Source organism: Cervus elaphus, chromosome 2 (assembly GCF_910594005.1).
Source record: "Cervus elaphus chromosome 2, mCerEla1.1, whole genome shotgun sequence".
NCBI classification, from domain to species: domain Eukaryota; kingdom Metazoa; phylum Chordata; class Mammalia; order Artiodactyla; family Cervidae; genus Cervus; species Cervus elaphus.
Genome location: NC_057816.1, coordinates 42,054,700 through 42,072,973, shown reverse-complemented (window position 1 = coordinate 42,072,973; position 18,274 = coordinate 42,054,700). Strand labels below are relative to the sequence as shown.

Genomic DNA, 18,274 nt, shown 5'->3' with positions numbered 1-18,274 from the left:
CTAAAGGACACACATTTTAACTAAATATTTCTATGGATTGCCCGCCTCCAACTAATAAAAAAATAAAAACAAAAAGAAAGTCATGGAGAGGGCCTACCACAAAAATATATTCAGGTAAAGACCTTTCAATTCTGATACCGTGTGTGTTACATATGATATTGAAACACTACAGCTTATTGATTTAAACATTAAAATTCAGTTAAAAAAAAATTGTATCTTCTTAATCCAACAGGACCTACTAATACATATCTATGAAAAAGAGCCATGCACATGAATATGAGACATATGACCTATTTACATACATATTGATGCATTTTGCTCCTTATATCCTACAAAATAACTTCATAGGATCCATGTTTGGAAATTGTGGAAGTACACTTCTTCTTTTTCAAGAACATGAGTTTGCTGAAGGCAGGGAGGGCCAATTCTAGGAAGAAATATGAGGAAGGTCAGTGTCGCTTCTATTGCTGTGTTTCCCCTTTCCTCCCTCCAGCTCTCAGGAAACCTCTCACACTTGCGGGCTCCCCTGCTGTGATGCTCTCTGAGCTTCACTGTACTCTGAATCTACCCCTTTCTCTAGTATCACTAAGGGTTGTGTAGGAAACAGGGTCTTAGTCAACAGTGAAATTACAAGCGATTTTTCAGTTTTATTAGTGGAGAGATCATGATTTAGGCACATTTTGTCGTAGTGCTCCAAAGGGCTTGCAGGTTAACTGGGGACAATTCAATCCAACAACCCTTCATTAAAGCCGAGTCCAAGCCTGTATAGTACTAGTTGCAGCCCTTCCTCCACCCCAGGCCCGCCCCTAGGAGCATGCTCAGAAACACAGACAAATACATGAATTAAATGAGTACTGTGGGGCTTCCCAGGTGATTCAGAGGTAAGAATCCTCCTGCCAATGAAGGGGATGTGAGTTCAGTCTTTGAGTTGGGAAGATCCAGCCTCTGAGTTGGAGAAGGAAATGGCAACCCACTCCAGTATTCTTGCCAGGAAAATTCCATGGACGGAGGAGCCTGGTGGGCTACAGTTGACGGAGTTGCAAAAAGTCAGACATGACTGAGCAAGTATGCACACAATGAAACTGTTGGTGGAAGCAGGTATGTTACAAAGCAGTTTTACAGAAGAAGGAATGGTTAAGCATAGTTGGTATAACAGGAAGGGCTTGGAATCAATCATACAAGTGAAATAAAAGTGAACTTTCAGACATCAGTGATAAAGTAGTAGTGAAATTGCTACCAAGAAGCTAAGCTCTGTTTTCTTGTCACATCGAAACTTTTTACAAACAAAATAGAAACTTTCATACCTCTTTGCCTATTTTTTTCCCTCTGCCCAAGGCGCTCTCCTTAGGTCAGTCACCCTCTCTCCACGCCACAGATCCCTTACCAGATAATTCTCTGTATTATCACCATCACCACCCAATTTAATAGAAATAAACCTTTACATTCCTATTGTAGATGTTACAGTTTACAAAGCACTTTCACCTGTATCAACACGTGATCCTAATAGCAGCTCTTTATGGTAAAACCTGTTTCTGTTTTATATTAAGAATATCTAAACCTCAGAGCAATTTCCCAAGATAATATACCTAGTGAGTGGATGTCAAAATTGTCTTCTGATTCTAGTGTTCTTTCCACAACAGAACAATGAGACAAAATGCTTTATATAACACCTTACAAATTGAGAACATCATGCTTGGGTGTGAATGGAGAAAATAATAAGCGGCATATGTTTCAGCTTTCTAGTTTCCTTGCTTCTCCTTGTATGTTTAAGTTTACAATAGTCTTTATCACATCTTGTTAATATCTATCTCTAAAATCACAGCTCTGTTTTTGCTATAGAAATAGCCTGTGAAATTAATATGTGCATTGAAAACTACTTGAATTTGATTTTAAATCTATATAAGTCTATATATTTATATTTCTGCACACAGAAGATGTACTAGATCTTTGATTGGATTAATTTAACTATATACTATTGAGATTACAACTGGACAAATTCCTTCAAATAAAGTGATTTAAGTCTGTTTGTATTCACTAAGTTATACGTGTCCCCCTCCTCCACATATGGAATAATAAAAGGACAGAATTTAAAGTAGACCAGAGATTAGACAGCCAACAAGTCTTGAACTGTCATTTAATAGAAACTGGGGCCCAGAGAAGTGTTACAGCTAGTTAGTGGCAAAAACTTTCCTAGATTGGCTAACACTTCTGGGGAGGGAAACCTGAGTCATATGTAGCCAACTTTGCATTTTTCACAGAACTATGAATATTATATGCTTGTTATAATAATCCTGACTAAAACAACATTAAGAATTATCATCAGTTAAAATGATAAAAATAAAAATAAGGGCTTTAAGGAACCAATTTTCCATGGCATTTCTACACATCTTGTGAGAGATTATCTTTTCAAGATTGTTCTCTTAGCAGAAGGCCTTGGAAGCTAGAAATGGTGTCTCTCTAGAGGTCAAAGAGGGGGCTTCCCAGGTGGCAAAAGTGGTAAAGCATCTGCCTGCCAGTACAGGAGATGCAAGAGACATGGGTTCGATCCCTGGGTTGGGAAGATCTGCTGGAGGAAAAATTGTCATCCGGCAACCCATTCCCATATTCTTGCCTGGAAAATTCCATGGACAGAAGAGCCTGGTGGGCTACAGTCCATGGGATTGCAAACAGCTGGACATGACTGAGCATGCACACACCATGCCAGAGGTCAAAGAACAGACTTGTTTGGTGACCAGGACAGTAAACACGAGATGATTCCCTCTTCTTCCCGGAGACAGTCCAGACAACCAAGATAGTATCTCGCTGCAGATGAGAGGTGAGACCAATTTGCCAGTAACTCCTACAGAGATCAGGATATCCTCATCTGAGAATTCCTCAATTGTGATCCAGACCATGGTGTGAGCATTGTTTATCTGGACCCGTGCCTGCACTGTGCCGGTTTCTTTCTTTAAGTATTATAAAATAATTTATAATATAATTTTTAATATTATTACAAACTCTTCATAAACACTTTTGTTAGCTGTATGTATTTCTTGATTTTCACACGCTATATTTTTGCTCATCTCTGTGTAGTCATTCATTTTCCTGATTTTCCTGTTATAAATGCACAGTAAAATCTTTGTTCTTAAATTTTTTTCTGTATTTCATATGATTTTTAGCAGAATATACATCCAGATATCAAATTGTTGAATCAAAGACTAGAACTACTTTTTGAGATTTTTTATGTTACCAAAGTACTTTCCAAAATGTTCAAACCAATTTACGTTCTCACTAGCCACATCACGATGTGTTTTCATAACTACCTTCCACTTCTCCCCCATCACTTATCATGATAGCTCTTCTGAACTTTTCATACGTCCTCAGATACTTCCAGCCTTTCTATGTGTTTTTCCTTCTACATAGAATGGTGTTGACATGTACAATTCTCACCCTGCAGATCTCAGCTTACACGCTATCTTCTCAAAGAATTCTTTCCCAACTCCCAAACTAACACACACTACCCTTACCTCTAATACTTTCCTTTGTGTTATTTATGCACATGTAACTGTTAAATAATTTTATTCTTGGCTTGAATTTAGGCCCAGGAAAGCAGCAATCTCATTTGGCATGTTCTTCACTGAATCCCTTGTGCTAAAACAGATCTTGACATACAGTAATTACTTAACACACATTTCTTGAATCAAGTAATCTTTTTCAATTTTTATAACAATCCACTGAAGTTTCAAGGAAGAATCACAGGCATAGTTTGAACTGATCTCCTCAAGATCACCATGTGAGTTAGTGGCCCAGACATTATCTCAACCCAGCTTTCCTGACTTCTGGTAGAGATTTTAGAAAAAGTTCAATCAATGCTTCAAGAAATATTTGAATATTTTTATCATTAAAAATAAAACACCTCAGACAAATTGAGATCTCAATTAGAGATATCATAGAGATTCTCTAAATACATTACCGTTTCTGTAGAGATATATCATAATGTCTCTGATTTAATTATTTCCCAATTAATGGATTCAGTTGAACCAAATCAGGTGAAGAATTGTTTTCCCAGTATTCTAGGGAGCCAGAATGTTGAACTTAACATTGTACAGGAAATGAAATTACACTTTCTTTTTGACTTTGAGACATGTCATGTGAATCATGTGCAAATGAGCCTTTTTCATTAGCTCTTGCAATTATGCAACAAGTCTGTTGTCTACAGGCAAAGTTTTTCAAAGACAAATTAATAAAGAAATTCAACAAGGTGCAATAATCCCTGTTTGTTCCTATTTTATTCAGGTTCTAAGTGACTAGAATCATGAAAGTTCAAATTATGGTAATGTGTCTGCATCCTTTCATAAAGATATACAAATGATGGCTTGATATGAAAAATTTATTTTTTAAAGCAACTCTAAGCATGGCCACATTGTAGTAAAATGGTATAATGGAACAGGACAGGTTCAAGATACTATTCAGTCTATATCTTCTTGTTGTTCAGTCGCTCATTCATGCCCATGGACCTCAGCACGCCAGGCTTCCTTGTCCTTCACCATCTCCTGGAGCTTGCTCAAACTCATGCCCATTGAGTCGGTGATGTCATTCAACCATCCTGAGTCACAGAATATGAGTCGGTGCTTGTAGTCATGTCCATCAGGAATGGCCCTGCTGCAGTTTCAGATAGCTGTCAGTTCTCTAGAGGACTTCAGGACTATCAACTCCAGCTTTCTGAATCAGTTTCACAAAGAACAGGGATCTCTGCCCTCAGCTAAAGAAATAGAACAATTTGGTATGTGGTTCTAGAAGCAGAAGCTAGAATTGGTTCTGACTTAGTGACGGCTGAAGCAAAAACTCATTCATTAAATTTTAGACTCAATATTTCCTCTTCCTTGTTTCAATGTATCATTAACTTTCTTGGTCCTCCTTCTGACTCTCTTAATTTTTCCTTCATGAGCTCCTGTTCTTTAGCTTAGCCCTTACACTTTGGTAATTGTCAAGCTGTCCTCAGCCTCTTCCCTCCACTTCCTCTATGTTCCATGGGCTTGCTTTGGGTGACCTCTACCACTATGTCAGCTCTTACTTATTTGGTGAGAATTAATAAAAACTGCATTCGGTCAATACCTAAAGTAGTCTGAATACCCTGCAGGTATCCTCACTGCCTGTCTATACCTGAGTAGAGAAGCCCGACAAATATCTGCATTGACCTGAATGACTGAATGGCCCCTTCCTTGAGCCCTTCAGCAATATATCCAGTTTATCATTAGATATTCATTCTGCTATCCCACAGGAACTTGAAGTAGATGTCTCCATTTGTTTTTGTTGTTGGTGTTGTTTAGTCGCTAGGTTGCGTCCGACTCTTTTTCGACCCCATGGACTCTAGTGCGCTGGGCTCCTCTGTCCTTGGAATTTCCCAGGCAAGAATACTGGAGTGGGTTGCCTTTTCCTTCTCTAGGGGATCTTCCCGACCCAGGACTGAGCCCTCGTCTCCTGCATTGGCAGGTAGATTCTTTACTGCTGAGCGACCAGGGAAGCTTCCATTTGTCTTTACTTTCTTCCAGAAACACCTACTCTACCATCACTTCCTCTTAGTGGCTACAACACTATACCATGTTGAATAAATATGTATTAAATAAATACAGTTTTGTGGCTAAAGAAGTATTGTGCTTTTTATTTATGGACAACTATTTATTCAGAATATCTCCTTAAGTCTGCATACAAGTAAGGGAGTGTGGTACACTGGAAAGATGGGGGCACTGGAACTCAGACATACTTTGGGAATCAGCCAAATTCTCTAGCTCAATCACTCAAGTTGTATGACACTTAGCATGATACTTAATCTCTCTGTTCTAAACACTTTTTCATTTCTAAACTAAAGTGAGTAATACCAACCTTATAGTGTAGCTGTAGGGAATAGAGTGAGCACATGTACGTAGTGTCTACACATAGAAGACATTCAATAAATGATAACTGTTATCATGAAAAGCAATTATACCTGTGCATTTTGACTCTCTCCATTTTCTCACTTTTAATTCAATTTCTCTGTTCTTCTTAGTTTACTACTAATACTCTTGTCAGTATTATGTATTCTACATTGTTGACGAGACCTGTTAAAATCATAAAAATCAGGAAGAAAAAAATATATTAGATATTAAAAGCCTAAAGCACCTAATAGCAGTGTGAATTTGCATTTCAGTCATTCTTTCCCTCTAAACCCAACCTTAACTAGGTCTTGGAACAAGACAACACCCAGCAGAGGCAAGTCTTAGAACTACTTTTGAGATTGCAGGTTTAGGTAGAAATTCTAGAGGAGAGGATTATTGTGGGAAATCTATGAATAGGCAAAAAGTGTATGTTTTTCAAAGTATACATAATACAGTTACATGCAAATGTACTACATAAGAAAGCAATTAAAATATTAAGAACAAATGATGAGATAACTAAGAAATGTATTAGAATGAAGTTACTTTGAGATACTTCAATCTTTTACAACTGAAAGAAGAAATAGACAAAAAATTAAGCATGGTCATAATATATCAAAGTTCTTTTGAGTAGAGAAAACATAATTTTTACTGTTTAATCTTATAAAAATTACGCCATAAAGAAATGATTGCTAAAATTTTAAATGCTAATATTATATATGCTATATTCTTAGAACATAATCTAATTTTAAAAAAAGAAATTAAATATAACTAGTTAAAATAAGAAATGGAATCCTAAATAACCAATGGAATCAACTGGGAATTAAACCTTAGTTATAAACTTTTAAAATTACAAAGAAAGATAAGTATGCCATGTTATATCTTGTGGGATACAGTTAAAACTTGTTTCAAAAAAAAAAACTCTGAGTCTAATACACCTTTATTATTAAAAGACTAAAAATAATGTGCTAAGTACTCATATTAACACCTTAATAAAAGGAAAACAAACCAAATAAAGTAGGAACAAAAAATTATTCCAAATAAAAGATGAAATTGGTTAAAAAATAAACAAACAAAAAATACCCAAAACTGGTTACTTGAAAGTAATATCCCAAATTTAATTTCATTGAATGCTCCATTGAGTTAAAAAAATAGTAGTGGGGGTAGCAAAAGCATTCGATTTTGAAAGTGATAAAAAATTTTAAAACAAATAGAGCAATCATAACACTTATACAGACCGGGAGCTGAAGAAAATATGAAAAAGAACAACAGGAAGCAAACCAGCTTTAAAATCAATCAGTGAAACAAAATGAAATGTTCTAGTATCTAAAGAACTGATATATTCATATCTGGTGTTTAATTTAGAGGGAAAATAAGGTTTATTTTATAAACAGCACTGTCATCATTGCCTTAAATAAAAATATGATACCGTATACAAAAGCAGACCTTAGGTGCTTCCAAAATACATATTTAAAATTAAATGGCAATAATTTTAAAATGTCAATTTAAAACAACTTAAAATATTGAAATTTACAACAACTTAAAACTCTTAAAACAACTCAGGAAAGATTGTTGGTAAGGAAGGGATATGGTTATCACTTTCCTATGGAAATAAAAGAAGCTATAGAAAGGATGTGTATTCAAAATTTCTTATTGCGATATTGTTTGCACTGGCAAAAAATAACGCTTAATACCTAGAAACAGCTCAAATGACCATTTAACAATAGTTAAATAGATTTGTTACATGGCTTAGTATTCAATGCCTTAAGCATTGAACATTATTTGGCATCGCCTTTCTTTGGGACTGGAATGAAAAGTGACCTTTTCCAGTCTTGTGGCCACTGCTGAGTTTCTGAATTTGCTGGCATATTGAGTGTAGCATTTCAACAGCATCATCTTTTAGGATTTGAAATAGCTCAACTGGAATTCCATCACCTCCACTAGCATCACCAACTGGATGCACATGAGTGTGAGTGAACTCTGGAAATTGGTGATGGGCAGGGAAGCCTGGCGTGCTGCAGTCCATGGCATTGCAAAGAGTCGGACACGACTGAGAGACTGAACTGAAGTATTGGTTAAAAACAAAATTCAATTGAGTAAATTTGAAGACATGATTGGTGTTATTCAAGGATGTGTGTGTGTGCTTAGTCACTCAGTCGTGTCTGACTCTTTGTGACCCCAGGGACTGTAGCCCGCCAGGCTCCTCTGTATGTGAAATTCTCCAGGTAGTTCTTACCTGGAGTGGGTTGCCATGCCCTCTTCCAGGGGATCTTCACAACCCAGGGACCGAACCCAGGTTTTCTGCAATGTAGGCAGATTCTTTCCCCTCTGAGTCACCAGGGAAGCCCATGAATCTAATAAATAGAAGAGAGCTCTGATAAGTGCCACAAAATGGAAGGCTTTTATAGAAAAGAGGGTGGGGGTAAGGAGTTCAGTTCAGATCAGTTGCTCAGTCATGTCTGACTCTTTGTGACCCCATGGACTGCGGCACACCAGGCTTCCCTGTCCATCACCAACTCCCAGATGCTCAAACTCATATCCATCAATTCTGTGATACCATTCAACCATCTCACCCTCTGTCGTTCCCTTGTCCTCCTGCCTTCAATCTTTCCCACCATTACAGTCTTTTCAAATGATTCAGTTCTTCACATTAAGTGGCTAAAGTATTGGAGTTTCAGCTTCATCAGTCCTTCCAATGAACACCCAGGACTGATTTCCTTTAGGATGGACTGGTTGGATCTCCTTGCAGTCCAAGGGACTCTCAAGAGTCTTCTCCAACACCACAGTTCAAAAGCATCAATTCTTTGGTGCTCAGCTTTCTTTATAGTCCAATTCTCATACCCATACATGACTACTGGAAAAACCAAAGTTTTGACTAGATGGACCTTTGTTGGCAAAGTAATGTCTCTGCTTTTTAATATGCTGTCTAGGTTGGTCAAAGCTTTTCTTCCAAGGAGCAAGTGTCTGTGTTTTAATTTCATGGCTGAAGTCACCATCTGCAGTGATTTTGTAGCCTCCCCCCAAATAAGTCATCAGCAATAAATAATATATAAATAAATAAAAGTTTGCCTCTTCTTCCTCTGAGGAGTAGATTGGAGAAGACCCAGAATAACTCATTGGTTCTAACCAGAAATTTCCAAACTGGTAGATTAAGGTTTTATTTGGGAGTAAGGTCAAAACTGCAATTAAGTTAGGTATTAAATCTAGGTTTGGTACCGTGGGTTTTGAGCACATGTGATGCCATTTTGGATCTGTGGATCATGTTTAGCAGTGCGTGTGTGTGTGTGCACTCGGTCATGTCCGACTCTTAGCAACCCCACGAACTGCAGCCTGCCAACCACCTATGTCCACGAAATTTTCCAGGCAAGAACACTGGAGGGGGCTGCCATTTTCTGCTCCAGGGGATCTTACTGACCCAGGGATCAAATCCACATCTCTTGCGTCTCCTGCACTGGCAGGCGGATTCTTTACCACTGTGTCACCTGGGAAGTACCATGCAGCTATTTTCCTTAAAATGAATTCAATTTCTTGCTGTGAAAAGATCTCTCTAATGTATTTTTAAGAATGAAAGAATTTCATTAAGAAGGAAATGAGGTTGATGAGAACAAAAGAAAGAATGAAAGCTAGTTGACACCATTGTTCTAAGCATTTCACATATTAACTCAGTCAAAACGTCACTACATCCCTATGAGGTAGGGCCTATTATTATCCCAGTTTTGCTAACAAGGAAACTGAGTCAGAGAATATAAACAGCTTTTCTAAACATAGTAAGCAGTGATATTAAGATTCAAATCATGGCATTCTGTATCTAGAATCTGTATCCTTGAACATATGTGCCCTGCTTCTTATGCATATTTGTAAGCGACTGGGTAATTTTAGTAGAAAATTTGGAAGTATTCACACCAGGGAGGGAAGAAAAGCTGCTTTTTTTGGCAGAGTATAGATGGAAAGAAAACGGGGAAGTAGGGGAAAAATCTGTAGCAAATGGAAAAATATATTTAATGTAATTTATTGAGTTTTACTATCTCATATAATAAAAACACAAATATGATTAAGAAGAAGGGATTTTAAAAAAAAGGAGTAGGAACAAATGAAAATGATGATAAATTTGAGATCTTTGTGGCTCAAGTTGTTACATGGTAACTGAATCTGAACTTAAGTTATTTATTTAAATATTTAACTGTTTTTAAATTCAAAGAAGTATTAAGTATTATTTTAAAAGATGAGAGAAATGCATAAATCAGTTTGATCTTGTCAATTAAATAAGCAAAAAGTAATAGTAATATCAGCTTATTTTCAATTTATTAAAATGAAATATTTTAAACATTCCCGTATCATTACCTGGGTAAGTAATGTGATTCTTGGTAAAGGAATACACTTTCTCAACTTGAATAAACTGATAGTCTTGACCTTTAAATCAGCCACCCTGTGCTGGTTTTGCTGTCTTCATGCCAAGACTCTCTACAGTTTGCCATTTTAGAATTTACCTTGACTTCCTGTTTCCCTTTTAGCAATAACCTAGAGAAAAAAGGGGAGTCAAACTGAACTGCAAAACTTTGGAAATAAAGTGCCAAGAGGAGAGGAGGGCGACAGAGGATGAGACGGTTGGATGGCATCACTGACTCAATGGACATAAGTGAGCAAACTCAGAGAGACAGTGATGGACAGGGAGGCCTGGCGTGCTGCAGGCCACGGGGTCGCAGAGGTCGGACGCGACTGAGCGACTCAACAGCAGGATATGGTCCTCTTGTCCTACATGTGCTTACACCTTGACTTACTGAGAGCATATGAAATAGTTCTAGGTCAGCATCTACAACTTCAAAGCTAATCCACATAGGTATATAAACTTAAAATTTCAGATACTGCTGGGGCTGCAAATTTGGTCCCTTACAAGCTGAATATCTCTGAAAGTGAACAGTATGAGATGAGAAATATAAAAATTTATCAAGTGACATAATATTTGCCCCATGAAAATTTGAGACTGATCTAAAGGTCAAGACTATCAGTTTCTCCAAGCTGAGAAACTGCATTCATTTCCCAAGAATCACATTACTAACCCTGGTAATGATATGGGGATGTTTAAAAGACTTCATTTTAATAAGTTGAAAGGGCTTCCCTGATAGCTCAGCTGGTAAACAATCTGCCTGTAATATGGGAGACCTGGGTTCAATCCCTGGGTTGGGAAGATCCCCTGGAGAAGGGAAAGGCTAACCACTCCAGTATTCTGGCCTGGAGAACTCCATGGAATGTATAGTCCATGGGCCGGCAAAGAGTCGGACACGACTGAGTGACTTAAACCACAATAAGCTGAAAATAAGCTGAGATCATAAACCTGACTGTTAAAGTTGTAGAGTAAGTGATTTCAATCAACATTTAATAAATATCTATTGAGCATCTATTATGTCCTGGTGACATGGTGGTGAACAAGACAGACAAGGCCCAAACCTCATGGAGCTTCTGTTCCAGTGGGGCAGATACATAATAAATAAAAAGTATAACAACTATAGGCATTTATCATTGTTACATAGAAACAGAGCAATAAAACGAAGAGCCCGAAGGCCACTTCAGATAGCATGATTATAGGATACCTTCCTGCGGGGATAAAGTATTTATCAGTGAGAATTTCATACAGTAAGAATGACAGGTCATGGGGAAAGCTGAGTAAATTATTTCAGGCAGAGAGGACGATAAAGCACAAAGGTAATGGAGACAGAAAATCTAGAAGGTTTGAGGATTAACAGAAGGCAGAGTTTCCTGACACAATTAGGGGGATGAAGGAATAAGTTGGGCATATTGTACAGGGTCTTATAGAATTTTTTTTTTTTTTTTGGTACAGGGTCTTATAGAATTTTATTCGAAGATGACAAAAGTAACCTATTGTGAAGTATTCCACTTGTCAATATTGAGAGTACCTTGATATGGTTTACATTTCAATAAAAATTAATTGTGCAAGTAAAACAAACTTAGTATGATAAATTGGCAGATCAGCTTGGGTGGGGACCCTGGGGGGAAAGATGAGTCAAGGATCACACTTAAGTTCCTGGCTTTCATACATTCAAGAAATAGTGGATGAAACTAGAAGGTAAATTTGATCGCCCAGGAAGAAACGATAGCCTATTGGGCCAGAGTGGTGTTGGCGGAAAAGGAGCAAAGTGGAGACATTCAGTAAGTTGACTGGGTCATTAGGGTTGCTCTTCCTCTGAGTGACCTATAGCAGCCATCCCCAGGGGCGGGTTTCATGGAAGACAATCTTTCCATGTGGGTGGGGTGGTGTGGGTACATATGTGCCGGTGTGAGGGGTGGTTTCGGGATGATTCAAGCACATTACATGCATTGTGTACTTTATTTCTATTATCATTACATTGTGATGGATGAGTAAATAATTATACAGCTCACCATAGTGCAGAATTAGTGCGAGCCCCGAGCTTGTTTTCTTGAGCTCGGGTGGTTATGTGAGCTATGGGGAGCAGTTGTAAATACAGATGAAGTGCAGCGTGTTCATCTGCCATTCACTTCCTGCTGTGTGTACGGGTCTGTGGCCTGTGGGTTGTGGACCCCTGACCTATAGGATAATCCTGGTGTATTAGTAAAAAGTAAAGCTTCTCAAACTTTTCATTTCAAAAACATGATTCATTTAACAGAAGGAAATAGTGAACTGGGAACAGGATCAACAGCAGAGACTAGCTCAGCAATTCCTAGTTTCACAGCTGCATCAGCATGCACCTGCTGTAGAACTTTTCTTTCTCTTAATTTTGTATCTGACTCTCATCAAAGCAGACAAAGCTTCACGTGCTTAATTTCATTCTAACACTCTTACTTAAAAATGGAGGCTTTTTGTTGGTTATCAGATCTATACTCACTGTGGCAGTTTGACCACAGAAAAGTCACTTATCCTTTCTAAGTCCCAGTTTTCTTATCAGTAAAATGGGAGTAATACTGTCTGGGAGATTACCATCATACTGACACAACATGTGAACGTACTGTGCAAATAATGATGCACTATTCAAAGAGAAAGCATAATTGTTATTTTTCTATCTTCACCAGCTCACATTGCATCAAATTCAAGGTAGCCTCCTTCTATTTCTGTATCTTAACTACATAAACCTAGTATATTCCTACTCCTGGAAAATGACACTGGAATGTGCTTGAGTGGATTTTTTCCATGGTTGGAATTGTGTTTGTGGTCACATAACCACATCTCTGCTTGTCCCTATTCACCTCATGACCAAGGGCACACACTTTTCAATAGTTGACAGTGAGAGAATCTCCGAATGTAAAATTATTCTGGTGAAGAAGTTCTCAGAATGTGGTCCAAGGAGCTAGGGGATTCATGAGACTCCTTCATGGGTTGACAGGTTATTCCTTTTTCAAGTATTAAGTCTGTATAATACTGTATTTTCTTCACATACTCCAACCGAAACAATGTATCATAGAGAATGGAGTACAGGCACAGATGATGCAGCATTCATCAATTAAGCCAGGCATTAGAGTTTGCAAAACTGTAAAACAATGTAACTCTTCTAATTTTTTCTTGCTATATTTTAAAGTGCTGCTTTCACTTTATTATTATTGAGTAAGTGAGTTGTTAATTTTGTTTTGTTTTTTTTTCTTTCATCCTAATGGAGTAAACACTGCCAGATATAATCCATATAAAGCTCTCTGGAGTTCTCATAATCTTTAAGAATACAAAGGGATGCCAAGAACAAAAAGTCTGTGAAATATTGGCAGAGTGCAGTCAACCAGCCTAGGCAGCATTATTAAGCAACCCTGTGATCTTTCCCAAATAAGCTTTCATCAGTTAAGTTTCCATGCACAGAAAGCTAATCCTTCTGCCTTCTGTAAAGGTGTAAAACCTTCTGTAAAGGTACAAAACCTTCTGCCTTTCTTCTTGCTTATCTTCCTCCCTTCCTTTCTTTCATGAATTTTATTGAGAGGATGAATGAGTTGGCCAACTGACAAAACTCTTGAGATACAAAAATAATATAGTCCATAGAGTCCCTATAGAGCATTAACTCTAGTGGAAAAGGCAGTCAATCAAATGATGATAGTGAACTGTGAACACAGGAACAGAAGAGAGAGTTTTGACATCTGCTTAGGAGATCAGAAGGAGAAATGCAGAGTATTGCACTTAGGGCATCACAAGATCTGAATAAATAGTTCAGCTCTCTTTTTACTCTTGTGGCTCAACCACTTATTTTAAATAGAAGTGGCCCACTGTAGCCACCAAGGTGGTACTTTACTCCTATTTCTCTTCAAGAGAGAGCGTGTCACAGGAGTGCAGCTTGCTGAGACTCCAGCTGCAGTGACTTCAGGAACCACCTCAGTTTTCCAGTCCAGGACAATGGCTAAGTGCACCATGAACTGATCATTGGGCCTGGGCATTTTCCCCAACAAGCTCCTGATGGGCATCATTGCACAAGGGTCCCCGCTGGACCGGCTGACACTATCTCAGAGTAGTATTCCCGAGTCTCTTTCTCTCAGATTGATCCGCTTCATTTTCACAGAGGTCAGAACTACACTGGAGTCTGAGACTTTCCCTTCCTATTCCTCTTCCCTCTCTAAGTTCTCTTTCATTACCCCCTAATAGATTCTCTGAACCTCAGCTGCCTCCAGTGAAATAGAAATCAGGTAATATCTTGCTCATACAATTGTATAATAATTAAACGAGATGATATATGTGAATTACCATGATAAAATGTAAAGTCCTAAATGGGCTTCCCTGGTGGCTCAGAGAGTAAAGAACCTGCCTGCAATGGCGGAGACCCGGTTCAATTCCTGGGTTGGGAAGATACCCTGGAGAAGGAAATGGCAACCCACTCCAGTCTTCTTGCCTGGAAAATCCCATGGATACAGAGGAGCCTGGTGGGCTACAGTCCACAGGGTCGCAATGAGTCAGACACGACTGAATGACTAACACACTGAAGTCCTAAATAAATGAAATTATTATGGTTGTTACTCTGACTTCCAATACCAGATATGTAGAATGCCAAATGGTATTCTACATTGATATGTCAAATTTTATCTCTATTTCTTTGATCCTTCTTTGTTTCGATATGCATTCCTGAACAGTGACTTTCAAACTTATTTACAAGGCCAGTAATATGAGAATCAAGGTACTTTTTGCCCAATACATGAAATATAGCTATATTTATGTCCATGATACTATTCATTCATTCAAAAAATGTGAGTACTGTGTGCCAGAATTATTCAGGGTGCTAGGATTATAGCAGAGAGACAGGATTTGGAGTCTACTGTCTAATAAAGATAGTTTTCTAGTAGTAATATATACAGTAATAAATGCAGTCAGTTCTCTGTAGAATCTGTATGAACTCATTTCAGTCTTCTCAAAACTAGATGAGGTAGTCATAGGTCTTTACCAATTATGCACAAGTTATAGATGAGAAAACTAAGGCACAAAAAGAAGTCAAATAACTTCCTCAAGATCTAAATATTAATAGTTGGTGAGCAGCAGAACCATGCTTCAAACTTAGGCAGTGTGATACAAGTCCTTGGTCATCTCTAAGCCATCTCTGACAGTCTAAGTGATTCTCAAGCTTTGAGGATTCTTTGAAAGGGTTAAAACAAAACATAGTGGGGAACTGATACAGTAGGCATGGGTGGGGGCCAAGAATTTACATTTCTAGCAAATTCCAAAGAGATGCATATGCACCTGATCATTTTCATCCAGCAGTTTGAGAATTACTGCTAAGTAATGCTGTGCTGTGCTGAGTCACTTAGCCGCGTCCTACTCTTTGTGACCCCATGGACTGTAGCCTGCCAGGCTTCTCTGTCCATGGGGATTCTCCAGGCCAGAACACTGGAGTAGATTGCCATGCCTTCCTCCAGGGGATCCTCCCAACCTAGGGATCCAACCCAAGTCTCCTGCTTTACAGGTGGATTCTTTACAATCTGAGTCACCAGGGAAGTCTGATAAGCAATGCTACTTCTTTATAAACCTAGTTAAAATGATCTGAGCCTAGTACCAAACTGTGGTTTGCACATAAATTGACTTTTACTTCATATCATTTGAAATATACTAAATTTTCAGGAATGCAACTTTTAGATAAATCAATAGGACTTTGTTCTGCTGGGAACTTGACCAAGAGTTTTCTAGCATTACATCTGATAAGGCAACTGTGACATTCATTCAAGATACTATCATCTCTGGATCATTGCCCAATAGTAAAATACATCCACTAGACTAAGGGGTATTTGAGCCATAAACTCACTGAAATAATTTCTATTCTTAGAAAAAAGGTACCTGTCAATTTTACTGTGATTTTACAATTCTACATAGAGACATAAAATGCAAGTATCTGAATATCTCATTCTATTCTCCAGTACATTCATACATGAGCATTTTAGGTAATGAAATACTGGTCTTTGTATTAAACTTTATCTAAAATATCTTTTCCTCAATATTTACACCTTTTCCCCTTACTTTCTGAGGTCAAATCAATCAGATTTTTTCCCTCTGTTTTCATTTTAATTTTTTAAAGTATCTTTTTGTCTTTTGTATTATTGGTACTTTTCAAGTAAGCTTATATATGAATTTCATTTCAAATTAGCAAAAGGCTCTATAAAATATGTTATAAAAATAAAACTTTGCATCTGATCAATTTGAGAATCACTAGTTTTTCTCCCTGTGAATGGAGAGAGAACTAGTTTGAGAATTATTAGATAGTGGAAATAAACTAAATTGAAAGTCAAAGTACCTGAGGTTTATTCCTAACTGTTAGTAACTGACAATGTGACATTCATCAAGTTATCTCTGGATCTTCACTTCCAAATAGCAAAACAAATCCACTAGGTTAAGAAGTCTTCAAGATTCTTTCCTATTTATTCATTGGCTAGAGATGTGTTTTCAACTATTTTCACAATTGTTTGTGCTGCTTTGATTACACAATCAAAGAAATTTTCAACTTGATTATTCAGCTCATAATTGATGATTTAGTAAAAGTTTTAGTATTTTAACAACCAATGGCACATTTTCTCAGAGTTTAGGAATGCTGTTTCTCTGTCATCGAGTTATCTCTGAACAGTAAATGGGCCAGTTTAATTCATGCTGTCAGCTTTTCACGCTAAGTAAAGGGTAATAAAACCTACAAGGGTGTTAGCCCCACCCATGCCTTTGCGGTCTGTGACTACATTAGAGAGCATTTTCATTTCTGAGCTTTCAAGGGCAACGCCTCCTGCCAAAGGGAAATTGGCTTTCAGGCCTAGAAACCAAGATAAGGTTATTAAGTGAACTTATTTTAACACCTCAGGACACTTAGTTTTTTCAAGCCATTATCTAGGGAGACAAAGGTGAATAATCTGGACATGCTTCCTTCAATCTGGTGAAAAAGGTGGACATACAAATATTTATTTGAAACCAGTGTAATGAGGGCAAAAGGAACATGCCCTAGCAGGAACACAGGAAAGTCTGTCTTCTTCATCTCTTGTCCTTAATGATGCTCGAAGCCTGACGCCTAGAACACTGCAGGAAAGGAGCCCCGACTTCCAACAACAGACAGGAAAGACAGCAGTTCCCACAGAAAAGGGTGATAATTAAACTGAACGAGGAAGCATCTGCAAATCGTGCTACTTAATAATTACCAGCGATCAGACTGGCACTCTGAAACCTGATCACAAGACCGGCTTTCTCCCATCTTCCTCATCCAGGGCAAGTTACTTCCTCTCTCTGGGCTTGCAGCTTTTCAGTTGTAAAACAAGGGTTTCAGTGCCTGTAAGCGTCTGCGGGCGCGCGCGCAACTAAATCCTATAAAATTAGCAGGAGGACAACAAAACACTAATACACAAAACTGAATTCTCCTGTAGACAACAGGCTACGAACATTAACAGGAAACCCACAAACTCCAGCAAAAAAAAAAAAAAGGGCAGTGAAAAGTTTTGGGAAAAGGGAGAGCAGTTTTCAAACAGCTGGGGGGTGGGGGTGGGGTTGTGCTGGTGGTCGCATGTAAAGTAGTTCTGAGGGGAAAAAAGTTAGCAGAGTGAGGACTAGGTGGGGACGACGAGCAAGTGAGGAAAGCTGCCCCAGTTAGACCGCGCGCTCTGGACCTCTTTCCCAGCCCGGACGCCGCCAGCCCCTCACCGCCGCCGCCGCCCCCGGCTGCCACCTCGCTCTGACCTTCAGTCTCCCCTCGCCCGCAGGCCTGCCTCTGTACGCCCCACCGCCTTTTTTTTTCCCCTTCTTTATTCTCAGTCTCCCTCCCTCCGTTACCCCTCCAGGAGCGAAGGAGCGCGTCCGGGGCGCGCACGGACCGGAGGTGGCTCTCCCGCCCCTGGAAGAGCTGTCCTCGGGCGACCGACCCCGAGGGCCGGCGGCCGCCGGCTGACCCGCGCGCCCCGAGCCCCACCTGCGGGGCGGAGCGACTCCGGGG

General features: G+C 38.8%; 2 long non-coding RNA genes across 2 annotated transcripts; both read right to left on the bottom strand.

The window, feature by feature from the left end:
• Positions 1-4,355: 4,355 nt before the first annotated feature.
• LOC122676864 lies at positions 4,356-8,190 on the bottom strand. The gene is made up of 3 exons (XR_006335646.1): positions 8,128-8,190; positions 5,966-6,077; positions 4,356-4,741 (listed from the first exon to the last, which is right to left on the bottom strand). It is a non-coding gene; the product is annotated as an uncharacterized LOC122676864 (long non-coding RNA).
• LOC122676870 lies at positions 8,188-18,244 on the bottom strand. Its single transcript, XR_006335651.1, has 3 exons — positions 18,115-18,244; positions 17,490-17,586; positions 8,188-8,245 (listed from the first exon to the last, which is right to left on the bottom strand). It is a non-coding gene; the product is annotated as an uncharacterized LOC122676870 (long non-coding RNA).
• Between the last annotated feature and the right edge of the window lie 30 nt (positions 18,245-18,274).